The sequence below is a fragment of the Chiloscyllium plagiosum genome, chromosome 26 (genome assembly GCF_004010195.1).
Source record: "Chiloscyllium plagiosum isolate BGI_BamShark_2017 chromosome 26, ASM401019v2, whole genome shotgun sequence".
NCBI classification, from domain to species: domain Eukaryota; kingdom Metazoa; phylum Chordata; class Chondrichthyes; order Orectolobiformes; family Hemiscylliidae; genus Chiloscyllium; species Chiloscyllium plagiosum.
The window spans coordinates 22,548,128-22,571,354 of NC_057735.1; the positions used below are offsets into that span (position 1 = coordinate 22,548,128).

A 23,227-nucleotide genomic window follows, 5' to 3' on the forward strand; every position below is an offset into this window, starting at 1 on the left:
GTAACTAAACCTTAGCACACAATTAGGAAAGGGACTTACACTGAAATGCACAAGTCCTAAATTTCTATGGCAAGTTACATTTGGGTGGCACGGTGGCACAGTGGTTAGCACTGCTGCCTCACAGCGCCAGAGACCCGGGGAGTTTGCACGTTCTCCCCGTGTCTGCGTGGGTTTGCTCCGGTTTCTTCCCACAGTCCAAAGATGTGCAGATAAGGTGAATTGGCCATGCTAAATTGCCCGTAGTGTTAGGTAAGGGGTAAATGCAGGGGTATGGGTGGGTTGCCTTCGGTGGGTCGGAATGGACTTGTTGGGCCGAAGGGCCTGTTTCCACACTGTAATGTAATCTAATCCATCATACATGTACATGCTGTTCACTGTGTTTTAATGGTGTGGCACATGGTGGACACCTTTGCACATGCAGAGACTAATGGAGACTGATAGTGGAATCTCCTCTACCACTGAATGATGAAAGCAATGGCAAGAAAGTTGTGGAATGTGCGGAGGACAACTTTCTGATGTTGAGAGCAACATGTTTCATTTTCCAACCAAGCGTTGAACAGTGAGCCAAGATTCTCGCTAGGGAGTGGTTAGGGGCCTATTTGTATGTATTAGAATCTTCATTATGCTGCCATCTCACATCACTGATATGCAATTTTTCATTCTCCCACCTATCAGATAGAAACTAGATGGTGACAATTCATAGCATGAAGGTCTAACTGTGGTAACCTGGTGATTCCAGCTCAGGACTTGCTTCCCAGTCCTGCATTAATCGCCAACATCTAAGAGCATGCACTATAGATAATGATCACATGTAATCCCCTCCCCCAATCCAAAAGCAGCTCCAGGTTTCCAGTGGGATGCCAATTACAGAGATGCTTTAGACTTTATATACTCTGAAGCCAAGGATTTTATTATGCATCTGCCTGTGGATGCCAATTTCCCTCTGTTTGACATGTTTGGGGAAATTGACAGGATGTGTGCAGGTTACATGCAGACTGCCAGTGCTTGACTGGCTCCATGGCTGTGATTTAAAGATGGCACTGATGATAGGAATCTTAGAACAACTTGCTGTGGCCAATACTGTGACCTAAAATGAATGGAGAATGCGATGGTGGAAAAGCACAGGAGGTCAGGCAATATCCGAGGAGCAGGAAAATTGACACTTCGGGCATAAGGTCTTCATCAGGAATGGTTTATGCCCGAAACATCAATTTTCCTGCTCCTTGGATGCTGCCTGACCTGCTGTGCTTTTCCAGCACCACACTTTCAATTCTCATCTCCAGAATTTGCAGTCCCCACTTTCTCCTACCAGCAATAGGGTCAATACTTTGAATGGGGTTCCACAGGGATAGGGTGCATAGCTAAGTTTGGAAAGAGAATGCTCAGGAGAGAAGCACTCTATACAACTCTTCAAAATTAACACTTAACCAATTTCTGGTAAAATTCGACCCATTGTCTGACTGCACATGAATAATGAACAGCACTGTTAGCCTCACTGATATTTTAGCAGTAAATCCTGGCCCCAGGAATATCATTATTCAGTTATAAAGACTCAGAAGAGTCCACCAGTAGGGAATTGATACTTATCTTAATTACCTTTATATACATCAAAACTATTCAAAAGTGAAGAGGAAAGAAATATCTTTTTACTAAACTCCCAGTAAATGATATCACAAAACATGAACTCCTGACCTACTGGACTTTGAAGAAATATGAACATTATTTGGTCTATCCCAAGAACGGCTGTCAGTTTTATAATTTGACCTTGACTAAATCTAATAATTTTCCAAATATATTGGTTATTCCTCCAGATCTAAGCATTTCCCTGATGCATTACAAAATCCTTAGCTTCATACTATATAAGATCTAACCAGTCACTTTAATTGTGTTGCAGTAAATTGCAATTTGATCTGGCTGCTCAACCGCAGTTCAATATAAATCATAGGATATAGTAAAATAAATACAAACATATATAAACATAATATAAATGTTCTGATTATTCCACTTTGCTCTCTTCCCCATTCATATTGAATTTATAACCAGACAACATGCAGCTCGTAATTGTCAAAACTGTCCCATTGTAGCAGAAACTTCCAGGAAACCTCCTGTACTTAACTAAGCGTACAAAAGTGCACCAACATTGATGCAAGCACATTTAAGCTTGCAATATAATAATTGATGCACAAAGGTTCAAAAGCGGGGTGGCCATGTCTGAACCTCTGAATTTTAAATTCAAAGAGTGTGAAAAAATTCAGGCTCTGCAAAATATATCATAGACAAGCAGGAGGCTGGAAGAACATAGCCAGCCAGGCAGCATCAGGATTGCTTGCTTGTTTACCTTGGATTCCAGCATCTGCAGTTTTTTTGTCTCCTTGCAAAATATATCAGCAGTTTTTTCAGTTTACAGTGAAATGTTGACATGAAATGTTTCGTTATTTTTGACTGTTTCTGCACTTGTGATATCTTGTTTGAACATGAAAATCTTGAGACATTCAATGTCCAATGTTACAAACGTACAGCTGAGCAGTACATTATGATTTTCAACAGTTTACTGCTGAGGTGCTGGTCTGAGAACTGGCTTTGAATAAGCTGATACATCACTCCTGCTGCAATCCATCTGCTGAAGCTTTGCCTTTTCTATACTTCACTATTTCAGTGATCTCCACCCTCCACACACTCAAATTAGTTGAAAACTCTGCTCCTTTCTTTACCATCTTGCACTATGCCCCATTCACCCTTCATCCCTGTTTTTGTTGGCATACATTGATTTTTGAATTGACATTTCCTTATATTTTAAAATTTTCATCCTTGTGTTCAAAAACCTCCATATCTCTATTATCTTCTCCAGGCCTGCAACCTCCTGAGAACTCTGTATTCCTCCAACTCCAGCCTCTCAGATATTTCCAATTTCCTCTGCCTCACCACTGACACTCTGCCACCTCAGAAATATTCTCTGTGCCACCTCGGACTTACTTGCTGGAACTCCTTCCCTAAACCATTGCCACCTTGCTTTCCCTCTTTAACAAAATCCTTGAAACCTACCTCGTTGACCAAACTTTTGCTGACTTATCCTAATATCTCCTTATGTAGTTTGATTTCACATTTTGTCTGATAGTGCTCCTGTGAAATGTGTTGGAACATCTAACTAAAATAAAATATTTTTACTGTAAATTATGTTTGTGCTTTTAAACTACCCTGATCTCATTGCTACTTAGTGTTTAAAATGACAGTTACTGTAATTCATAGCAATCATATATGTACATGTTCTTTTGTAAAAGAATTGAGAATGTTTGTTAACAATAGAAAGCTATTATTTAACGCGCTAATAAAGCAATAATTGTTTGCTGTCTATGTCATGTGTGTTTATGTACATGGTAAGGACAAAGATCAATGTCAGAGACCATTTTTTAAATAACCCTGACAAGTTTGTCAACTCCATCTCCCGTAGGGTAGGTTATAATCAAAACTGGATTGGCATGCAATCACATAAAATAAATCAAGAGAGACAAACAAATGTTACATTCCTGTTCAAGAGAAATCATCGATTTTATGACAATAAATTTTACACTCGTTGTTTCAGCATCAATGCTCAGAAGGTAATACCAGTAAAACTGGCTGACACATACTGGTCTGACTCATTTTGTATACTTCAAAGCAGAAGTCCAATATAACCAGTATGTTGATTTCCAAGTATTACAGGTTTTTTTAAAAATATCTAATTTTTCCCTCTGAGCAGGAGCACTGTTGTTTGACAAGAATAATTAATCAGTGCTAATATCTTACTTTCTTATACCTTAGGAAATATCTTTTTCCCATCTTAAAAGAAATTATGTCTGATTAAGACTTAATTTGAGAAAGAGAAAGATTAGGAGAACCAATGGGAATTCTGCATCATTTCTCTTGCAGAAGCCCAACTATCCGGAGGGGTTGTGTTGGCCTAGTGGCATTATCGCTAGACTATTACTTCAGAAACCTAGCTAATGTTCTGAACCTGGGTTTGAATCCAGCCATGGCAGATGATGCAATTTGAATTTTTAAAAAACCTGGACTTAAGAATCTACTGATGAATATGAAACCATCGCCGATTGTCAGGAAAAACCCATCTGGCTCGCTGATGTCCTTCTGCTGTCCTTGCGTGGACATGGCCTACATGTGACTCCAGATCTACAGCAATGTAAGTTGACTCTCAACTGGACTCTGAAATGGCCAACTAAGCCACTCAGTTGAAGGGCAGCTCGGGACAGGCAATTATCATTGGCCAGACAATGACGCCCATGTCTCACAAACGAATTTTAAAAAAAGCACTTAATGAGCCAGTGATGGCCCTCTCACATGACGGAGGCTGCTGGAGGAATAAAATATTAGCTGAATTTAACAGTCAACTGTGGTGGCTGGCTGGCAGTGCCTTTCTGTGAGTTTGAAATAGTGGGCCTCTATCTCCTCCAGAGCACTGCTCTGCAGGGCTGCTCTGCTTGGCTCACTGTGGTGCTTTGGCCTTCCTCCCCCTCCTCTTGTCTAATGGCTCTCCTACATTATTCCACCAGTTAGGGCCACAGCCTGCCCGCTGCTTCAGGCACCACCTCAGGGAGAGTGAATGGGTGGTGAGGGTGGGTTCTATGCTCAGCTGTGACTGGTGGCCCTTGAGCAACGGCAGAAAGGGAAGGGTAGTTGCTGAGCTGACAAGTGGACAGCAAGTCACGGCTCCGAAAGGCACTTGCAGTCGCATTCTGGGTGAGTGTGACCCTTTGGAGGGGGATATTGTCAGGTTTCTATGTGCTCAGGGTCAAGAGACAGCCCCAGCTAATAGACTGGGGGCTGGTGGGTGAGTAATCCCTGATGAAGGCCTTGCGCAAGATTGCAAAACCAGGAAACGTGGCAAATCATAAGGCTGGGAGCCACTTCAAGTTGAGAAAGGGAGAGATTGTGTCAAAATGATGCAAGTATTGTATTATAATAAACAACATAAAATAAATCTCCTGGCATTCAATGAGGTTTCCAGCCCCAATTACTTGATGATGCTAAAGCAAAGCAATGCTAACAGGGAAAAAGTTAAATTTGGACTTCTTGTACATTATGAATGTATCATTTGGTATCACCACTAACAACAACATGGGAACAGCAACTGCAAATTGTCACTTAATGGTTTAGGAAATCCTGCAAATAAGGCAATGTCATAAAAATACAATAACAGGTTGGACAAATATTTTCTTGCCATCACCTCAAGTATTTAGTTTGCAGATTAAGGTTATGTTATTTCATTTTTGGAGAATAGTTGAAGAATTTGCCAGATAATGACAAACCCCTATCCAGCGAAACCACAGCTGAAAGATCTAAATGGGGACGGTAAAAAGAAATTTTAAAAAAAAATTAAAATGACATTATGAAGCAGAATATTCAGCGAGGGAAAGGATGAGTAAGGGTTATTAACCGCGTCGACTCGGTCACCCCTCATCCTTTGTTGTATGTAGCATGCCTTTTATTAATCATCACCTATATTACCCACCACCAATTAACCTAAGTGATCTAAAACACGATAATTTTATTAATAAAAATTTAAAATCGACCTATTTAAAACCAACCTATTAAACTATCTAAAAACATTACGATACAATGTGAATATTTCTTCCAAGGCCATAGCTATTTTCTTATGTCATGAATTCCTGACCAAACAGACCTGTAAAACAATCACAACATGTGATCGTCCACTTGTAAAGGTATCTGCATCAGTCACTCTCTGCGTATCATGGAGTTAGTGATGTGTATTGAGTCAGCAAGTTGTGTGTGCGTGTGTGTAATATGCAGTAACATTGTGCAAGCACAGAATCTAGTCTTAGCTGAATTTTCTAAGGAGTGACAATTATACTTAGACTGCCATTCTACTCCTTATTTTATGTTAAGAAAGAGCTTTACGTTTCTGAAAGGAGAGTCTGATCAGGGCTCCCTTCAGAAATGTCTGATTTGTCCATCTTAGTGCAGGATAAGGCGAGCTACACCCTCTTTTTCATAGCAGCCAATTGCCATATTCTGTGATTTAAAGATTTAACAGGCAGGTTTGACAGCTCATGTGAAGGGGTAAGAAGAGACGATGCAAGTGAGGGTAGGGTATTGGGAGGGTTGGGTGTCAGGTGAGGAGGGATGAGGGACTCAGGTGTGGAGGGTACCACGATGCCAAGTAGGTAGATTGCCAGTGAGCAAAGTAGGCAAGGGGCCTGGTAAATGATGGAATGTTTTGGATCAGTCAGGGTGGATGGGAGATATTGGATCCAGTGGCAGGTTGAGGGAGTACTGGATCCTGTGGGGGAGGAGAAAGGAGGTGTTGTACCCAAAGAATATTGCAGAAACTTATGTCCTGGAGAATGCTGCAGCAGGATGTCAGGTTTATCAGCAGGGGAGATGTTTACAGATGGCAATGTATGGGTATGGGTGTCAGATCCTGAGGACAGAGAGATCAAATCAGTGCTGGGGACTTTGAACCTGGGAGTTAATTGAATCCAAAGGTTGAGTCCAGTCCCTAGACTGTAAGGTATGGGGCCAGAATTAGGCCATTCGGCCCATCAGGTCTGCTCTGCTATTTGATCATGGCTAATATGTTTCTCAAGCTCATCCTCCTGCAATCTCCCCTTAACACTTGAACCTCTTATTAATCAATAATCTATCTATCTTAAATACATTCAATGACTTGGCCTCCATAGCATTCTGTGCCAATGAGTTCCATAGATTAACCACCCTCTGGCTGAAGAAATTCCTCTTCATCTCAGTTCTAAAGGGGCATCCCTTCACTCTGAGATGGTGCCCTCAGGTCTTAGTCTCCCCTACTAAAGGAAATATTTTCTCCTTGTCCACTCTATTCAGATCTCTCATTGTTCTTTATGTTTCAATCAAACCCCACATTCCCCCCACTTCTAAACCCCATCATGTCCACAGTCCTCAACCTCTTCTCATATGAAAAGCCCTTCATCCCCTGTATCATTCTTGTAAACTTCTCTGGATCCCTTTCAACACCAGCACATTCTTCCTTAGATATGAGGCCCAAAACTGCTCACAATATTCCAAATGCAGTGGAAGAGGATGTCATCAGGTCCATTGGTGGGGTGTTTTTGCTCCCAGAGATTTGGATGTTATTGTTTTTAATGGCAGAGATGTTAGGTCCCAGACAAAGGTGGCTGACAGAGCAGGGTTTGGTGGTTGCGAGGGGTCTGGAGGAGGTGTACTCAGTGTGTTGTTGATAAGAGGGAACAGCTTGATTCAGTGTGTTGTTGATAAGAGGGAACAGGTCTAAAAACAGGGCGTGAAAAAATATCTATTAAAAAGTTGTGTCTTCAAACGGGACTTGTCAAATGTTAAACTTCATTCATGATATGTTTTTACATTTGTACTTGGAAGTCCACTTATAGACCAGATTAAAATTATACTAGCACTTAAGCAAAATGTCTATCTTGCTCTCAAGAGGTCAACTACTAAATTACACTGAAAATTGAAAGTGCTTCTCTATTATTAGTGTTTCATGAATTGAAAACTTTGTTCTTGCCTGTTAATGGGTTTATAACACAACAGAAAGAAATTAATCTTCAGGAATGACATTTTATTTTCCAGTTAATTGCACTAACTGGTCAAACAATTCCATTGAAATAAAATGTTTTGCACTGCATGATCGCTCAAATATCACCGAAATGGATGCATTTGTATTGTGATTAGAAACATAAAACAATGAAACTATAGTTATGAGGAACTTTATGTTTGCAATTTATTGTCTGCCTTGAAATGCAAATATAACAACTAGATAACTGTGACGTAGACCTGAAGCAAAAAAATCTTTTTCCACATGAGCAATTTATGCAACTAATATATGTGAACTAGACTTGAAACAAACTAATGAAAGAACTGGCATTTTAGAATCCCAGGCAATTTACCAGATTAAGTATTTAAGCAATTGAAGGAAATTAAATGGAAACCATTGTTAGATGCCATAATTAAGAGCAATATAACAAATTTACCTTCAATATTTTATTTCCATAATTTAAAAAAAGACAATTGGACTATTGATATCACTACCAATGGATAGCTAACATATCTAAATTACTAGAATTAAAATCTGTGGGGTCTGGAATTTTCTCAGTGGGTGTAACCATAGATCAAACACAAAAAAGTGTGTCTATTCATGGGCTCATCCTGCTACAAATTTCAATGATATATTCTTCTGTATAAAATAGACATAAATCAATGTAAATAATTGGGACCTATAGAAAACTTCAAAAATTCACTGAATGGCCAAGATTTGGTGCTGTGTGAATAGTGTGACCGTCAGTTGAAATGAATTAAGGTTCTTATTGGTGAGAAAGTCAACTGGATCAAACACCAATTAAATATTTAAATACTGTTGAGCAAGCTTCTCACCACTGAGATCCTGCCCCAACTCAGGCTGCTGGCCAATCAGACGTCAACAGTTTCAGAGAACTAAAGAAAGTTGATAGAAGTCGAGGCTGTGCAAACCTGTCAGGAATGCAACTGCTTTGGTGCCTTGCAGGATGGCAGGCAATTGGGGAAAGGGTGGGATGGGGAAAGGATGGGATGGGGAAAGGGTGGGATGGGGAAAGGGTGGGATGGGGCCCTTAGGTGGCTGTTAATTAACCAATTAAAGGCCTTAATCGTGGTGGGTTGAGAAGATCACCCATAGATCTTTACACTCAGAACTGAGGCGGCTGGAATGAGTCAAGTATCTCTCCAGGATCAAATGACTCTCTTACTTGCCCTTCCCACTACACTACTCACCACTTCTATCGGCAAGATAAGTGCACCCATTTCACTGAAGTATGAAAATCAAAGTTTCCCTTACTGACACATCACCAAGCATAGTGTTCTTTGAAAAAATTTGCTTTCGATGGAGTTTTTCAAAACTTAACATGAATTCAAGTTTTTATAATAAAAGTCAATTCAAAGAAATAGCAAGTGCTCTACTTGATAATTTGGTTTCAATTTGAAAATGACCTCTGAGCAAGCAAATATAAAGGGCAGTCCTGCTTTTGGGCAAGGGAAGACAATTACTCAATATGAAGGAAAAGATCTATGCTGTCAAAAAGCCCACTGAATATGTTTACCACAACAAAGGTCTTGACCTGCTTCAAAATCACTTGAAGCTAGTTGACATTGTGGTGCGAGGACATTGACCAAAGCCTTTACAATAAAAAGGTTAATGTTGAAAGGGTTATAAGAAGACTCAGCTAGACACATATGCAGTAAAATAAATATGTGGGCTGCAATGGAGCCAAACCAAGATATATCTCTTGAAGGGAAATGTTGATACGGCTTTTGTGTAGTGGGTGTGCAATTACGAAACTGTACTTTAACCAGCTGTATGCTGTGTTTATTCCCACAGCAACTGGCTAATGTGGGAAAAATAGAACTATTGGAAATTTACTGCAGAAAAAGTTAACATAGAGGAAAAGAAAAACATTAAGAAAACCTGGCATGTATCAGAGCTGGTTCTGATCCGCTGTCATCTGAATGCCCAACAAGTATTCAAAATGAGACCCAGCAAGTACACAGAACAGACTATACAATGTAGTAATTAGCTGGGCATTGATTGATTGTGCTGAACAAACAGGTAACCCCATCGGTGAGAGGAGCTTTGAAATTTGGAATTGAATGTGCAAAGTTTGGGTGAAGATTTGAAGCTCGGGTGCTCGTTGTTGTGGTTCTGTTCGCCGAGCTGGAAATTTTTGTTGCAAATGTTTCGTCCCCTGAAAATACAGTTACACCCATAGTTTAGGATAACCATCTCCTATGGTTTGATTATCAGCAAGTTGGTATTGATTCTAAACTTACTCGGTTTCGCACACTATAAGAGATGGCAAAGAGTATAGGAAAAAAACACGAGGCAAGAGTTCATATTGTTGGATCAACCTGCATAGATGGTATAGCCAAGTACCTTTACAAACCTAAGCTCCACAATCTGCCAGAATCTACATGCAGTAGAGTATAAGAGAAATGGGTAATACTATTAAGTCCACTAATCTGGACCAGACCAAGGGCCAAAAGGGGAAAAATGAAAACGCTAAATACAAATTCAGTTAGAACTGTAAGTCAATTGCAAACAACCAGGCGTTGGTCTCAGGGAAAGAAACACAGACTGTCTAGGCTGCACAATCAGCAAGATAAGAGGAGGCTTTGGCTGGATATGAACAATGTCTGATATGCGTACTGTGGAAAATACTTTACATCTGGTTTACAGTTTTAAGTTGATCCAACTGCAACATATATGACTTTAAACATACAAGAGATAAGAACTTGTGGCAATTTGGCAGAGTTTAGTCTTAGATTGTAAAAGACTGACACTCCCTATGTAAATTAAATCAACAATTGTAACCTGTAGCTGAGTCTGCTGGTGGTTTGTATAGTTGAACCAGAAAAAAAAACATTTCTCCTAAGTGTTATTTATGCTGAATTTGTTAAATAGAAGAAGCATCTTTTGTGAACGTAACTGATGAACAAACATTGTGAATATGCTAAGTTAATATTACATACCACACATTCACACTCAGCTTTTGCAAATGAGGAAATGTCTTGGATTTTGACACTTACCCCTTTCATTGCTTGTTAACAAAAATGAACTATCGAGTACATACCTTATAATAAATCTAATTTAGCACCCTCCTCATTAATATCAGGAAATTGTAGGTGTGTAAGTGGATTAGCCACACAGATAATGTGGCTGTAAGTTCAGGTTGTGGTCAGCTGATTCCTAGCATCCACTGGAATTCTGTGGTGGGTAAGTTATCTTACCAAAACGTGGTTATCATCCACAAGGTGTATGTTAGGAGTGAGGGAATGCCAAGATTTGCAGTCATAAAGCAATTTACATTGGCTTCAGATCCTTTACGGAAATGGAGCATTTTTCTTACGTTTGTAATGTCGGAAATGTCATTTACAAAATACCTTGCAAGAACTGTAACCAACACTACATTGGACAAACAGGCAGAAAACTATCCACCAGGATACATGAACATCAACTAGCCACAAAAAGACATGACTCACTCTAACTAGTATCTTTACATACAGATGAGGAAGGACACCACTTCGACTGGGATAGCATATCCATCCTAGGACAAGCCAAACAGAGACATGCATGAGCATTCCTAGAAGCATGGCATTCCAACCGGAACTCTATCAACAAACACATTGACTTGGATCCTACTTACCACCCCCGAGAAAAAAAGAACAGGAAATGACATCACCAAAGGAAATGATGTCACCAACGTAAGGAAACCTAAACACATAAATAAAGAGCGGGCCATACCACCAGTGTTTTACTGGAGGCTCACTGATGATGTTATGTAATATGGTGACAAGACGTCTGAAAATAAATCTTCTAGTTCAATGAGCAAACTTACATCTAGAATCTCAACCTGAGCTACAAATCTTCTCAAATTTTAAAGTCCATTATTAAGGATAAGATTGTGGAGTACTTGGAAGTGCATGGTCAAATAGTGCTGAGCTCGCACAGCTTCATCAAGGGGAGATCATGCCTGACAAATCTGTTAGAATTCTTTGAGGAGGTAACAAGCAAGTTAGAAAGAGGAAACACAGTAGAAATTGATCTATTTGGATTTCCAGAAAGCTTTTGATGAGATGTGCTACACAGAAGGCTACTAAATAAGATAAAAACCAACAGTTTTCGGGGCAAGATGCTGACATGGATAGAGGATTGGCTGAAAGGAAGAAGGCAGAGAGGGGGGGATAAGGGGGTGTTTTTCAAAATGGCAGCCATTGACTAGTGTAGTTCTGCAGGGACTACACTGATTCACATTATTCATTGCTGATGTGGACGAGGCGCTGAGGGCACTGTTGCTAAATTTGTGGATTATACAAAGATAGGTGGAGGGACTCGTAATGGATGTGGGAAAAGGACATAGACTGGGTAGGAGAGTAGGCAAAGAAGTCACGGATGGAATACAATGTGGGAAAGTATGAGTTTATGCATTTTGTTAGGAAGTATCGATACACAGACTATTTTCTAATTGGGGAAGAGCTTCAGAAATCTGAAGCATAAAGGGTCTTAGGAGTCCCAGTTCAGGATTCTGTTAAGGTCAACGTACAGATTCAGTTGACAATTGAGAAGGTAAATGCAATGTTAGCATTCATTTCAAGAGGGCTAAAATACAAGAGTAGGGATGTATCTCTGAGGCTGGATAAGACTCTGATCAGACTGCATTTTGATTATTGTGAGCAGTTTTGGGCCTGTATCTAATGAAGGATGTGCTGGTATCGGAGGGGGCCTTAGGAGGTTTACAAGATTGAACCCAGAGATGAAGGGCATGTCATATGAGGAGCGGTTTAGGACTCTGATTCTGTACTCGATGGATGAGGAGTAATCTCATTAAAACATACTGAATACTGACAGGCCTGGATAGTTTGGATATGGAGGAGATATTTCCATAGTAGAAGAGACTAGGACCCATGAGTACAGCCTCAGAATGAAGGGATGACCTTTTAGAACTGAGATGAGGAGGAATTTCTTCAGCCAGAGGGTGGTGAGTCTGTGCAACTCATTGCTGCAGGAGGCTGTGGGAATCTAATCACTGAATGTGGTAAGACAGAGATAGATAGGTTTTTGATTAGTGAGCAGACCAAAGGTTACAGGGAGAAGGCAGGAGAATGGGGTTGAGAAACATATCAGCTATTATCAAATGGTGGAATGGACTTAATGAACCAAATGGCCTAATTCTACTCCTATATCTTATGGTCCTTTGGCCTCTAGCACCTACAACTAGAATAACAGAAGCCTGGAAACACCTGAAAGTTTCTCTCCAGGTCACTCATCATATTGTGCATCATTCTGATTTGGAACTACATTGCTGTTCCTTCACTGTCTCTGGGCCAGAATCTTTGAATGCTCTCCCTAACAGCATTCTGGCTGCACGTAGAGCACAGAAACTGGAATGGCTTTAAAATCCAGCCCACCCACTTCTCAAGAGGTTAATACTAAACTTGCCAGTAAAAGCTACGAACAAACCAGATGACACTGATTAGTTGCTTGCCTTCCACAGAATTGTATTGAAACATATAACATAGAACCAGGATGCTGGGGAGTAAAAAGGAGATTCCAGTTCTGTGTTCAGCAGTACAAGTGACCTGTAAAACCAGCTCTTTTACCACATGTGTGAGAGAGGACAGAGGCCACTTTAAATCTGGTTTTCAAATGTGGGGCCCAGTTGCCCTATTAATTATAACTTAGATCAGAGGTCAAGGAAACTCTACTTTCCCAACAAAGTACAGGATATTTAAATACACTTTGTATTACAATGGTTACATGCAACATTGACATCAGCACTTGCCAGGTCCCTCCTGACCATTAATGACCCTCCCCCCCCATCCCGGACATTTGCTGGCTGTATCATACTGACTGGGTGCCATTTGATACCCTGTGAAGCTGTGACAATTAATTTTCCTGAGGTCAACTTGACAAAGTAATGTTTTGCAAATGCCCCCTTTACAATAGTATCTATTTTCCAGTGTTCTTTCACAAGGTTATCTGTTCACACAATTCGTTATATGTCACTCGGTCCTTGGTGTTTCCAATATTTGTCCTTCAATTCCCCTGCTGATGGGATGGGGGCTTCTCGCTCCTACTTACAACCATTTGTTTAAAAGAATTCAGCTAAATTCCTTAATGTTAATTTTTAAATTGTATTCATAAATTCAGTATACCTACATGCATAATATGTAATGGCAATTACTTAAAAAGTCTTTAATTATGGTGAGATCAGACTTTCCCTTCTACACTTCATTAAATAATAAGCTTTCTCTTTCTCACGATGATTTCTATGAGACATTTCATTATCTGATCTGGTTGCCATGAGCATGAAGGCCATTATTCTGACTGTGGAAACTGCTGCATCAACTAACAACTCCTTTCAGCAATATGCAATTCCAACACAGGACATTCAGCCCATCAGCCAGTCCCTGTTAACACAGGCTCCATGTGAGCCTCTGACCATCTTTCCTCGACTAAATTCATCAGCATGAGCCCTCAAATTCCTTCTTCTTGATGCTTTTCTGAAGTAGTAAATTTTTAAACTTATCATGCTTAGCAAGTGGGGCAATGTGGTAGTGGAGTTGACTTAAGCTGTTTCAGTCGGTTGGGGTGAGTGGAAGGAGTAGAAGTGAACTTGAGATTTGCTTTACCTGGCAGCAACAAATCTGAGTTGGAAACTGAGGAACAATGATAATGTCTAGTTTAGAGATTAAGCCGAAAACCACACAGATTTTCAAGCTGAATAGATGTTCGTGCAAATAAAAAGGTATCACCAAAGCTCAAACTGAGCATTGCATTGGAAGTTAGAGGAACGACTGCAGATTGAAGGTAGTTTTCTCTGGTATGTCATAACTAGGTGGGGAGTTACTAGGACACCTTTCTATTAGCAATATTTGTTTTAACTGAAATTTGATTGGGTTTTTCTGACGAAAACTAATGTACATGAATATATAGAATATGATGTGACAACAAAAGTAGAAAGCAAGCAGGTAGAGAGCAGAAAACATACACAAAGTGAAGCAAGCAAATTTGACAAATGATTACAACAGACAGTATGCTTATTATCCTGTTTCTAATGGGAAAGAAATGCACTATTTCAATACTGATAAGTTCCCTGCAAGGTCATCCATAATAAGATGTAATAAAGAAACTCAATTCTGAGAGTTGCTTCGGGGTTACAACTTGCAATTAAACCAGGACAAATTAGAAATTTCAATAGAAATGTTGACATAACAATTTACAACTTGAAAGGTTGACAGTAAAGTATGGCCAACAATCATACCAACAGAAAGCATGAAATGTGTGTTCTGTGCAAATCTTTTCAAATAATATATTGATATTTAACAAATTACTGACCTATTTAGTGATCCAATAATGATAAACACAGTCGAGAGAAAAATGAATTTCGTAGATTCTTAAAATTGGGTCAGTGACCACAAGGTCACTGATTTGAAATTATTCTCATTTCAATGCTGACTACAGCCTATTACAAATTCTTGAGGTTTAAAACCAACAGTGATTCAAAGACAGTCTTTACATCATCGGTAATAGATCTGTAAGATGATATCATTTTTACAGTAATCAAGGGGTTCAGTGCTGGAAAAACAACATGGAGTCAATGCAGTCCAAACTTGTGGTAGAGTTTATGTTCTGTGCGACCAAGAATAAGAAGTGCAACTCTGTGAAATGCAGCAGAGAATCTATGCAAGAAATAGCAACTTCCAAACTAATTAGAACATAGAACATAGAACAATACAGCACAGAACAGGCCCTTCGGCCCACGATGTTGTGCCGAACTTCTAACCTAGATTAAGTACCCATCCATGTACCTATCCAAATGCCGCTTAAAGGTCGCCAATGATTCCGACTCTACCACTCCCACGGGCAGCGCATTCCATGCTCCCACCACTCTCTGGGTAAAGAACCCACCCCTGACATCTCCCCTATACCTTCCACCCTTCACCTTAAATTTATGTCCCCTAGTTGAAGGGTCCATGCAAACAACATTTTCTGATTGATTTTGGTGAAAGAATCAATGAAGGTAGCCCAAGCAGATGTCATATGCATGGACTTTAGTAAGGCGTTTGATAAGGTTACCCATGGTAAACTAATGAAGAAAGTGAAGTCACATGTGTGCAGGGTGTTCTAGCTTGTTGAGCAACAGGAAATGGAAAGTAGTAGTTGAAGGGACTTTCTTGAAATGGAGAAAGGTGACCAGTGGTGTTCCACAGGAATCAGTGTGGGGGCCACTGTTGTTTGTGATATACATAAATGATCTGAAAGAGGGCATATGTGGTCTAATCAGTAAGTTTGCAGATAACATGAAGATTGGTGGAGTTGCAGAAAGCATAGGGGGCTGTCAGAGAATACAGGAGAATAGAGATATACTAGAGTGTTGGGCAGAGAAATGGCAGACAGAGTTCAATCCTGGCAAATGTGAGGTGATGCATTTGGGAAGTCTAATTCTAGAGCGGACAATACTGTAAACAGAAGAGCCTTGGGAAAAATTGATGAGCAGAGAGATCTGGGAGTTCAGGTCCATTGTACCCTGAAAGTTGCTGCACAGGTGGATAGAGTGGTCAAGAAAACACATGGTATGTTTGCCTTCACTGGACGGGATATTGAGTATAAGAGCTGGCTGGTCATGTTAAAATTGTACAAGAATTTGGTTCGGCCATATTTATAATACTGTGTACAGTTCTGGTTGCCACATTACCAATAGGATGTGGACACTTTTGGAGAGGGTACAGAGAAGGTTTACAAGGATGTTGCCTGGTATGGAAGGTGCTAGCTATGAAGAGAGGTTGAGTAGGTTAGGATTGTTTTCATTAGAAAAAAGGAACATGGCGGGGGAGGGGGATCTGATTGAGGTCTACAAAATCATGAAGGGTATAAACAGGGTGGATAGAGATAAGCCTTTTCCCAGCATGAGGAATTTAATGATGAGAGGTCATGCATTCAAGGTGAGAGGAAAAAAGTTTAAGGCAGATACATGCGGAAAGTACTTTACACAGAGGGTGGTAGGTGCCTGGAACGCATTGCCAGCAGAAATGGTAGAGGCAGGCATGGTAGATTCATTTAAGGTGCGTCTGGACAGATGCATGTGTAGGTGGGGAGCAGAGGGATACAGATCCTTAGGAATTGGGTGAAAGGTTTAGATAGTGGATTTGGATCAGCATAGGATTAGAGGACTGTAGGGCCTGTTCTTGGGCTGTAAATTTACTTTATTCTTTGTTCTTTTGATAAACTGTTCCACTGCTGGAGGCAGAGAATGCAGTCCACCAAAACATGTAATGCAGGATAAGGTTCAGATTTCCTTTTATTTCCTTTCCTCTTTTTATCACAGTTGGTCCTCAGAGTAATATTAAATTTAGCTGACAAATAAGATAGAGAGGCTGAAATAAATTGCTTTAGTAACAAATACGTTTTTGCCAGCTAAGTTGTTTGGATGCCTATAAATAAACAGTAAAAGAATTTCCAGATAATTATAAGAATTCATACATCCTTCATAATATTTTTATTTCTGTCTCAGTACAAACCTAATTAAAACAAATAATCAGTACAAAGGTGAGTGGTATTTGGGTTTCTGTCATAATTCCCTCTATTTTATGCATTACTGCTTCATACAGAGCTGATATGAGGAAACATTTCTTCACTGAGAAGGTGATAAATCTTGGGAATTTTTACCTCAGAGGGGCACAGAAGCCAGTTCACTGAGTATGTTCAAGTCAGAATCAATAGATTTCTAGACACAAGATATAAAACATAAATGGATATGTGGATAGTGTAGGTAGGTGGCATTGAGGTGAAAGTTCAGCTATGACCCAGAATGCTGGAGTGGGTTCAAAAAAATGGCAGCCTTTTCCTGTACCATTATTCCTATACATCATTTTCAAGAGAATTTGTGGCTGTGAGAGAGTGCATGTACTGGACAATGCACATACAGAGTAATATATGTGAGAAAGAGCAAGGTTGTGTTTGAGAGATGGGAGTGGGTGTGAAAGAGATAATGAAAGAATGAGAGTGTAGATGTTTATGAGTATGTGTGTATTTCGATGTCAGTGTGAATGAGTACATGTGAAAGCATGTAAACAAGAGTGCAAACAAGAGAAAACACAAGGTGAGAATGTGCACAAGGATATGTCCTTGAGAGGGTGTTAGCCATATAGGGAAGGTCTTGGTGAGGTGCTCATCCTCATCGATAATGTGTTGCAGGCTTGAAGAACATTGCGTAGTTTCTCTGCTCCCAAGCAATCTAGGTTTGTTCAATATATCATTTCAGTTGCATGACACTGTAATCTTTTGCTATAAATTCTGTGTCTTATGATCCTGTCCTACAGCTACCTGATGAAGGAGCAGCGCTCCGAAAGCTAGTGCTTCCAAATAAACCTGTTGGGACTATAACCTGATATTGTGTGATTTTTAACTTTGAGAGACAGTGTGTGAGAGGTAGAGTGTGTCAGTGCACACATTAAAGCGAGTGTGTGTACATATTGAGTACACGAGTGCAAGGCAGACTGTGATGTGCATCTGAATGCAGATAAGTAAATGTACATGTTCACATGTGAATGTTTGCGTGCATAGGTTGAACGATATCTCAAGAGTACTTTCCTATGGATGGTAGTAAAGAGATAGGTCGAACTCTTGTTAAAAGAAGCATAAGATTTCTCAGAATGTACCACATTCTGGAAGTTTGAAAAAGTGAGGAAAAGGGGAAAAAAGCAGAAAGAAAATTGCAATTTAAACTATTACATGCAAAACAAATGAAGTTACTAAGCATTTATTCATGTACCAATTATTAAGTTCAGTTAGTGTAAGATAAATTATCCAGAAACATGACATAATAAACAGATATTGGTCATTATTTGCTTTAGTAATGTTTCTAATTTGTTTCTTAATTTGTTTAAACTTGTCTTTATGAACTCCAACCACAAGTACTCCCAGTTCTATACTGCCTGGACACTCTAATCTTTCATCATCCCAAAACTTCAACTTGTCCAAAACTGTTTCACATATTTCGACTGCACTGCCACTCACCCGGTGTTCACCTTCTCAGTGACCTGTGCTGACTCCCCAGCCTTAATGCATTGGATTAATGAAATAACTCCATGAAGGCTGGTATCGCATCACCAAGTCATCCTTTATTTACACGTGTGCAGTACATGATTATGATCAGCTAGCTGAGAGCCAGTCCCTAGAGTGAGGAGAATTCCTCTGACTCTTGTTTATATCTGTTAGCCAGGACTCCCTGACTGGCCCAGGTTAACAACCCCAAAGAGGGAACCCATATTCAATGAGATCCATCGAGCCAACCTTGGTGCAATCAGTACAGTTAAAAATATGTTGTCATGCATAAATATTTCCATGGCTCACCCTCTCCAAACTTTCCAACTTCCTCCAGCTTGCTATTCCCTCATAAGAGCAGCAATGGCCTTCTGTATACCACCCTCTCCTTGATGCCATTCATTCATCTGCTAATTGGTAACATACCCTTCAGCTCAATTAGTTTGATCCCCTAGACCCCTTCACTTGTGCCTTTCATTTCTCCCCACATTCTCAATGTACATTGTGTTCTCCAGGTTTTGTCACCCTTCCTACTTGTTTTCTTCTGGTTGGCTCCCTGTAGCTTTCTGTGAAATGTTTTGTGATATTTCACCATGTTGAATGCTGTCTAACTATAAATCCTTTTTGAAAGGTTAACATTTCCAAAAGAAAAATTTCTAGAACATTGTTTCGTATGCTTGATTTTGCCTTTATCTAATCAAAATGATTACACTATAAAATTATATCTGAAGAAATAAGCATTTTAAATGCTTTAAAAATACAGACTTACTTTCTCATTATCTTTGATTCAGATCAGTATAAGATGAACTACTGTTGATCTTCAGTTATGTGAACAGATCTAAACCTGATTCTGTCAGCAAAAACTTCATACTATTTCTTGAAGAAAATATGCGTACAGTTGTAGACAGACGTAAATGCTGGGACAATAGCAACATCAACAAAAGGTTTATGCTGGAGAAAATAGTGCAATCTTGACCTAAATGTTCTGACTCCCACACACTTTCTATCCTGTCAAGTCTCATCTATTAAATCGGAGTGTGATGCATTCTGAGGATCCCTCCTCCAAATGTTTTCAGATACAAAAGAAAAGCAGGACTGCAAAAAAAAAATTCAGATTGTCTGCCACATTAGGGAAAACCCAGTCTGTTAGACTTCAGTCCCCAACACTCCATCAGTTCCATGCATCTGTCAGGAAAAGATGCAGATATCATTTTCTGGCTGTCACTCAACCAGTGTGCCTGGAATGGCAGAAGCAATGTAGATGAGAAGAAACCCTTGCTTTTCAGTCTTTCAAAATTAAGTGCTAAGGCAATGCAACTAAACCAATACTATCAGAAAGGAACAGAGACACAGGTTGTTCTGCTATAACGCGACAGTTGTGTTGCCCTGACACCTCGCACTATAGAAAAACACACTATGGAAAACTGCTATAGAAAATAGCAAGCTGCAGAAGATTGCTATCAGAAAATCATTATATACATTCAGTTGAAAGTTCATATTATCCAAACAGCGTCCACAATTTGTCAATCGTGTCAAAGCCAATTTGTGCATTATAGCAGAACAACCTGTAGTTTAGATGAAAAGAGACATTGATATTTGGATTTATGTGGAATGGACCTTGGGCATAGTACAATGAAGGATTAAATAGAGTTTACTTTTCTAAGAAATTCTAAATACATCTTTATCTGAAAGGTTGACAACAAGGGACAAGTAATGAAACATTATTGATAAACAACTAAAGGAAGATGGGCAAGCTTTTAGGAGAGATAAAAACCCTATGGGTTTAACAAGGAACACAGAGCATAGCGAAGTATCATAAGGTGGTATGGGTCTGTCAATATTGTAATCCTGGTCCATCCACTCAAAAGGGGGAATTAGTAACACTTTTTGCTGGCAGGCACCTGGAGGTAATAGTGGATGGGGTGGTGCACAAGCTGGTTGAACACATGGAGGCATTTACTGCAGTTAGGAACAAGTTAAGCATTAGGATCACAACTGACCTCACAAAGAGAATCTGTAATCAGCAGTAACCGGCCACTTCACCTGAATCAATTTATGCGAAAACAAATAAGGACCTGCCAAAATAAAACTCAAGTAGGCAAAAAGAAAGATGTTGAGTTATTGGGTTCTGTCTCATGGCTGGTTTACCTTTTAAGATATGTGCTTAAGATTTCATTGCTGCAGCATAGCACATGATCTGAGAATCACTTGAGTACTGCTCCAACAACACACGAGCAGCTTGATACAATCCAGGACAAAGTAGCCCACTGGATTGGTACCACATTTATAAGTGCACACTCTATCTATCACGAACACACAACAGCAACAGGGTGTACTATCTACAGGATGCACTGTTGAAATGCGCCCAGTTTCCTCCCATAGCATTTCTAAATCCATGACCTCTACCATCTGGAAGGACAGGACCCACATTTTGTCTTCCAAGCTGTCCTACGTGGGTCAAAATCATGCTGTACTCCCTCTCTTACAGCATTATAGGGATACCTACACCATGTAGACTGCAACTCTCAAGAGGCAGCTTGCCTTTAAGTTGGAGATGACACAAAAGTTGGTGGAGTTATGGATAGTGAGCAAGGTTATCAAAGGGTAAGTAGGACTGGAAAGTTGGGCGGAGGAATGGCAGATTGAGTTTAATCCAGACAAGTGTAAGGTATGCTTTTTGGGAGATGCAATACAAGAGGAAAGTATATAGTAAATGGCAGGACCTTTTGGAGCATTGATATACAGAGGGATCTTCGTGTCCAAGTCCATAGCTCCCAGAAAGTGGCAACACAAGTGGCAAAGAAGGCATACAGCAAGCTTTCCTTCAGTCAGAGCATTCAGTATAAAAGTTGGCAAATCATGTTGCAGCAGTATAAGCCTTTCATTAGGCCATATTGTGTGCAGTTCTGATCGTTGACTATGGGAGAGGGTACAGAAGAGGTTTACCAGGAAGATACCTGGATTGAAGTGTATTAGTTGTAAAGAGGGGTTCGTCAAACATGGATTGTTTTCACTAGAATGTCAGAGGCTGAGGCACGACTTGATAGGAGCATATTAATTTTTTAGAGGCATGGACATGATGGATAGTTGGAGTCTTATTCCCCAGGATGAAAATGTCAAATACTAGAGGACATATAATTAAGGTGAGATGGGGAAAATTTAAAGGAGATGTGTGCGGAAATTTTTTTAAACAGACTGCGGTAGGTGCCTGGAATGTGTTTCCAAGGCAGTTGGCAAAAGCAGATAGATTAATAAAGTTTAAGAGGCATTTGGACATACAGGTAATAGAAAGATACACCTGTGCAGGCAGATGGGATTAATTCAGAATGGCATCATGGACCTCACAGACATGGAGGGCTGAAGAGCCTGATCCTACCCTGAACTGATCCATATTCACTACATCCTTCTCAAGAGTAACTCGGAATGAGCAACAAATGCTGGCTCAGCCAGAAAAACCTGTATTCCATTAATCTCTTTAAGAAATGTTCTTCTGTTGTAAACGAGTACTTGCCCAGACATGCTTGTACCTGAGGAATAGAATATTCATATATAATAGTGCCGTAAACGTCTTTTGAATTCTTCAATACCATGTTATCCAGGCCCAATTTTTGTACTACAGGATATATCAGGAGTATTCTTCCTGCTTTGCTGAGCATTCCTCCAGGCAGCTGAGACTTGACTGATCCAGAAGGCAACCTCAGACCAAGTTGGCATAGGCTGGTGTCATGGCATCCACTGATGGTCCTGGGAAAGGACGATGGCCAGCCTGTGCAATGCCCCATCAAACAGGACCTCTAACTCCCTGCCCACAAAGAGAGGCAACACTTTCCCTTTCTTTGCATGTTTGGGACCAATGCCAGGAACTGCACCTGACACTACTTAACTGGGTGCTTGACAGGTTTTTAAAGATGGCACGAGCACAAGGGGTGCTGGTCAATTCTGGGATATCCAGTGAGTAGAGAGTTGCCCCACAAATGGTGTGTGGTGAGATGAGGCTAAAATCAGGTGAGAAGTTCTCCATAGGGTAAGGAAGGTTGTCAATGAGGCAACTTTGATAAGATACAGCAAGAACACCCGTTAGACATTATGGTGTAAAAACCTTCCTGGAAACTCAACACAATTGACACTTTGCCTAAATAATGTTAAGATTCAGCGCTAGGTGCCTGAAGAATGTATTATTTGTGCAGAATAGTGTACTGAATGTTATTTAGACTCTGCAATATCATGATATTCACTCCCAATTTCTTGTGCCATGGGAGATAGCATAAACATTGCTACACATGGTAAAATACCCTGCTGGAAGCAAATACACACTAATAAGGTAACATTTTAAATTGATGGAAAATAACTTTCAGAATGGCAACTTTCCAAATTATTTTCAAATATTTTCTATGAAAAAAACTGCCAGGAAAAGTCAAATACTATACTGTAAATCTAATCCTGCAAAAGGATTTATAAATATTAAGAGTTTGGAAAGTGCAGATGTACAAAGAGAGCTAGATGTCCTTGTCAACAGTCACAGAAGGCCAATCTACTGGCACAGCAAGGTATTAGGGAATGTAATAGAATGTTTGCTTTTAATGCAAGAGAATTTGAGTGCAAGAGTAGTGAAGACTTGCTTCAATTATATCG

At 40.0% G+C, this 23,227-nt stretch overlaps 1 protein-coding gene across 4 annotated transcripts in view; it reads right to left on the reverse strand.

Annotated features, from left to right (window-relative positions):
* Positions 1 to 23,227, reverse strand: part of LOC122563195 (copine-8-like) — a 583,848-nt gene that overhangs the window by 166,098 nt on the left and 394,523 nt on the right. The window lies entirely within an intron of this gene.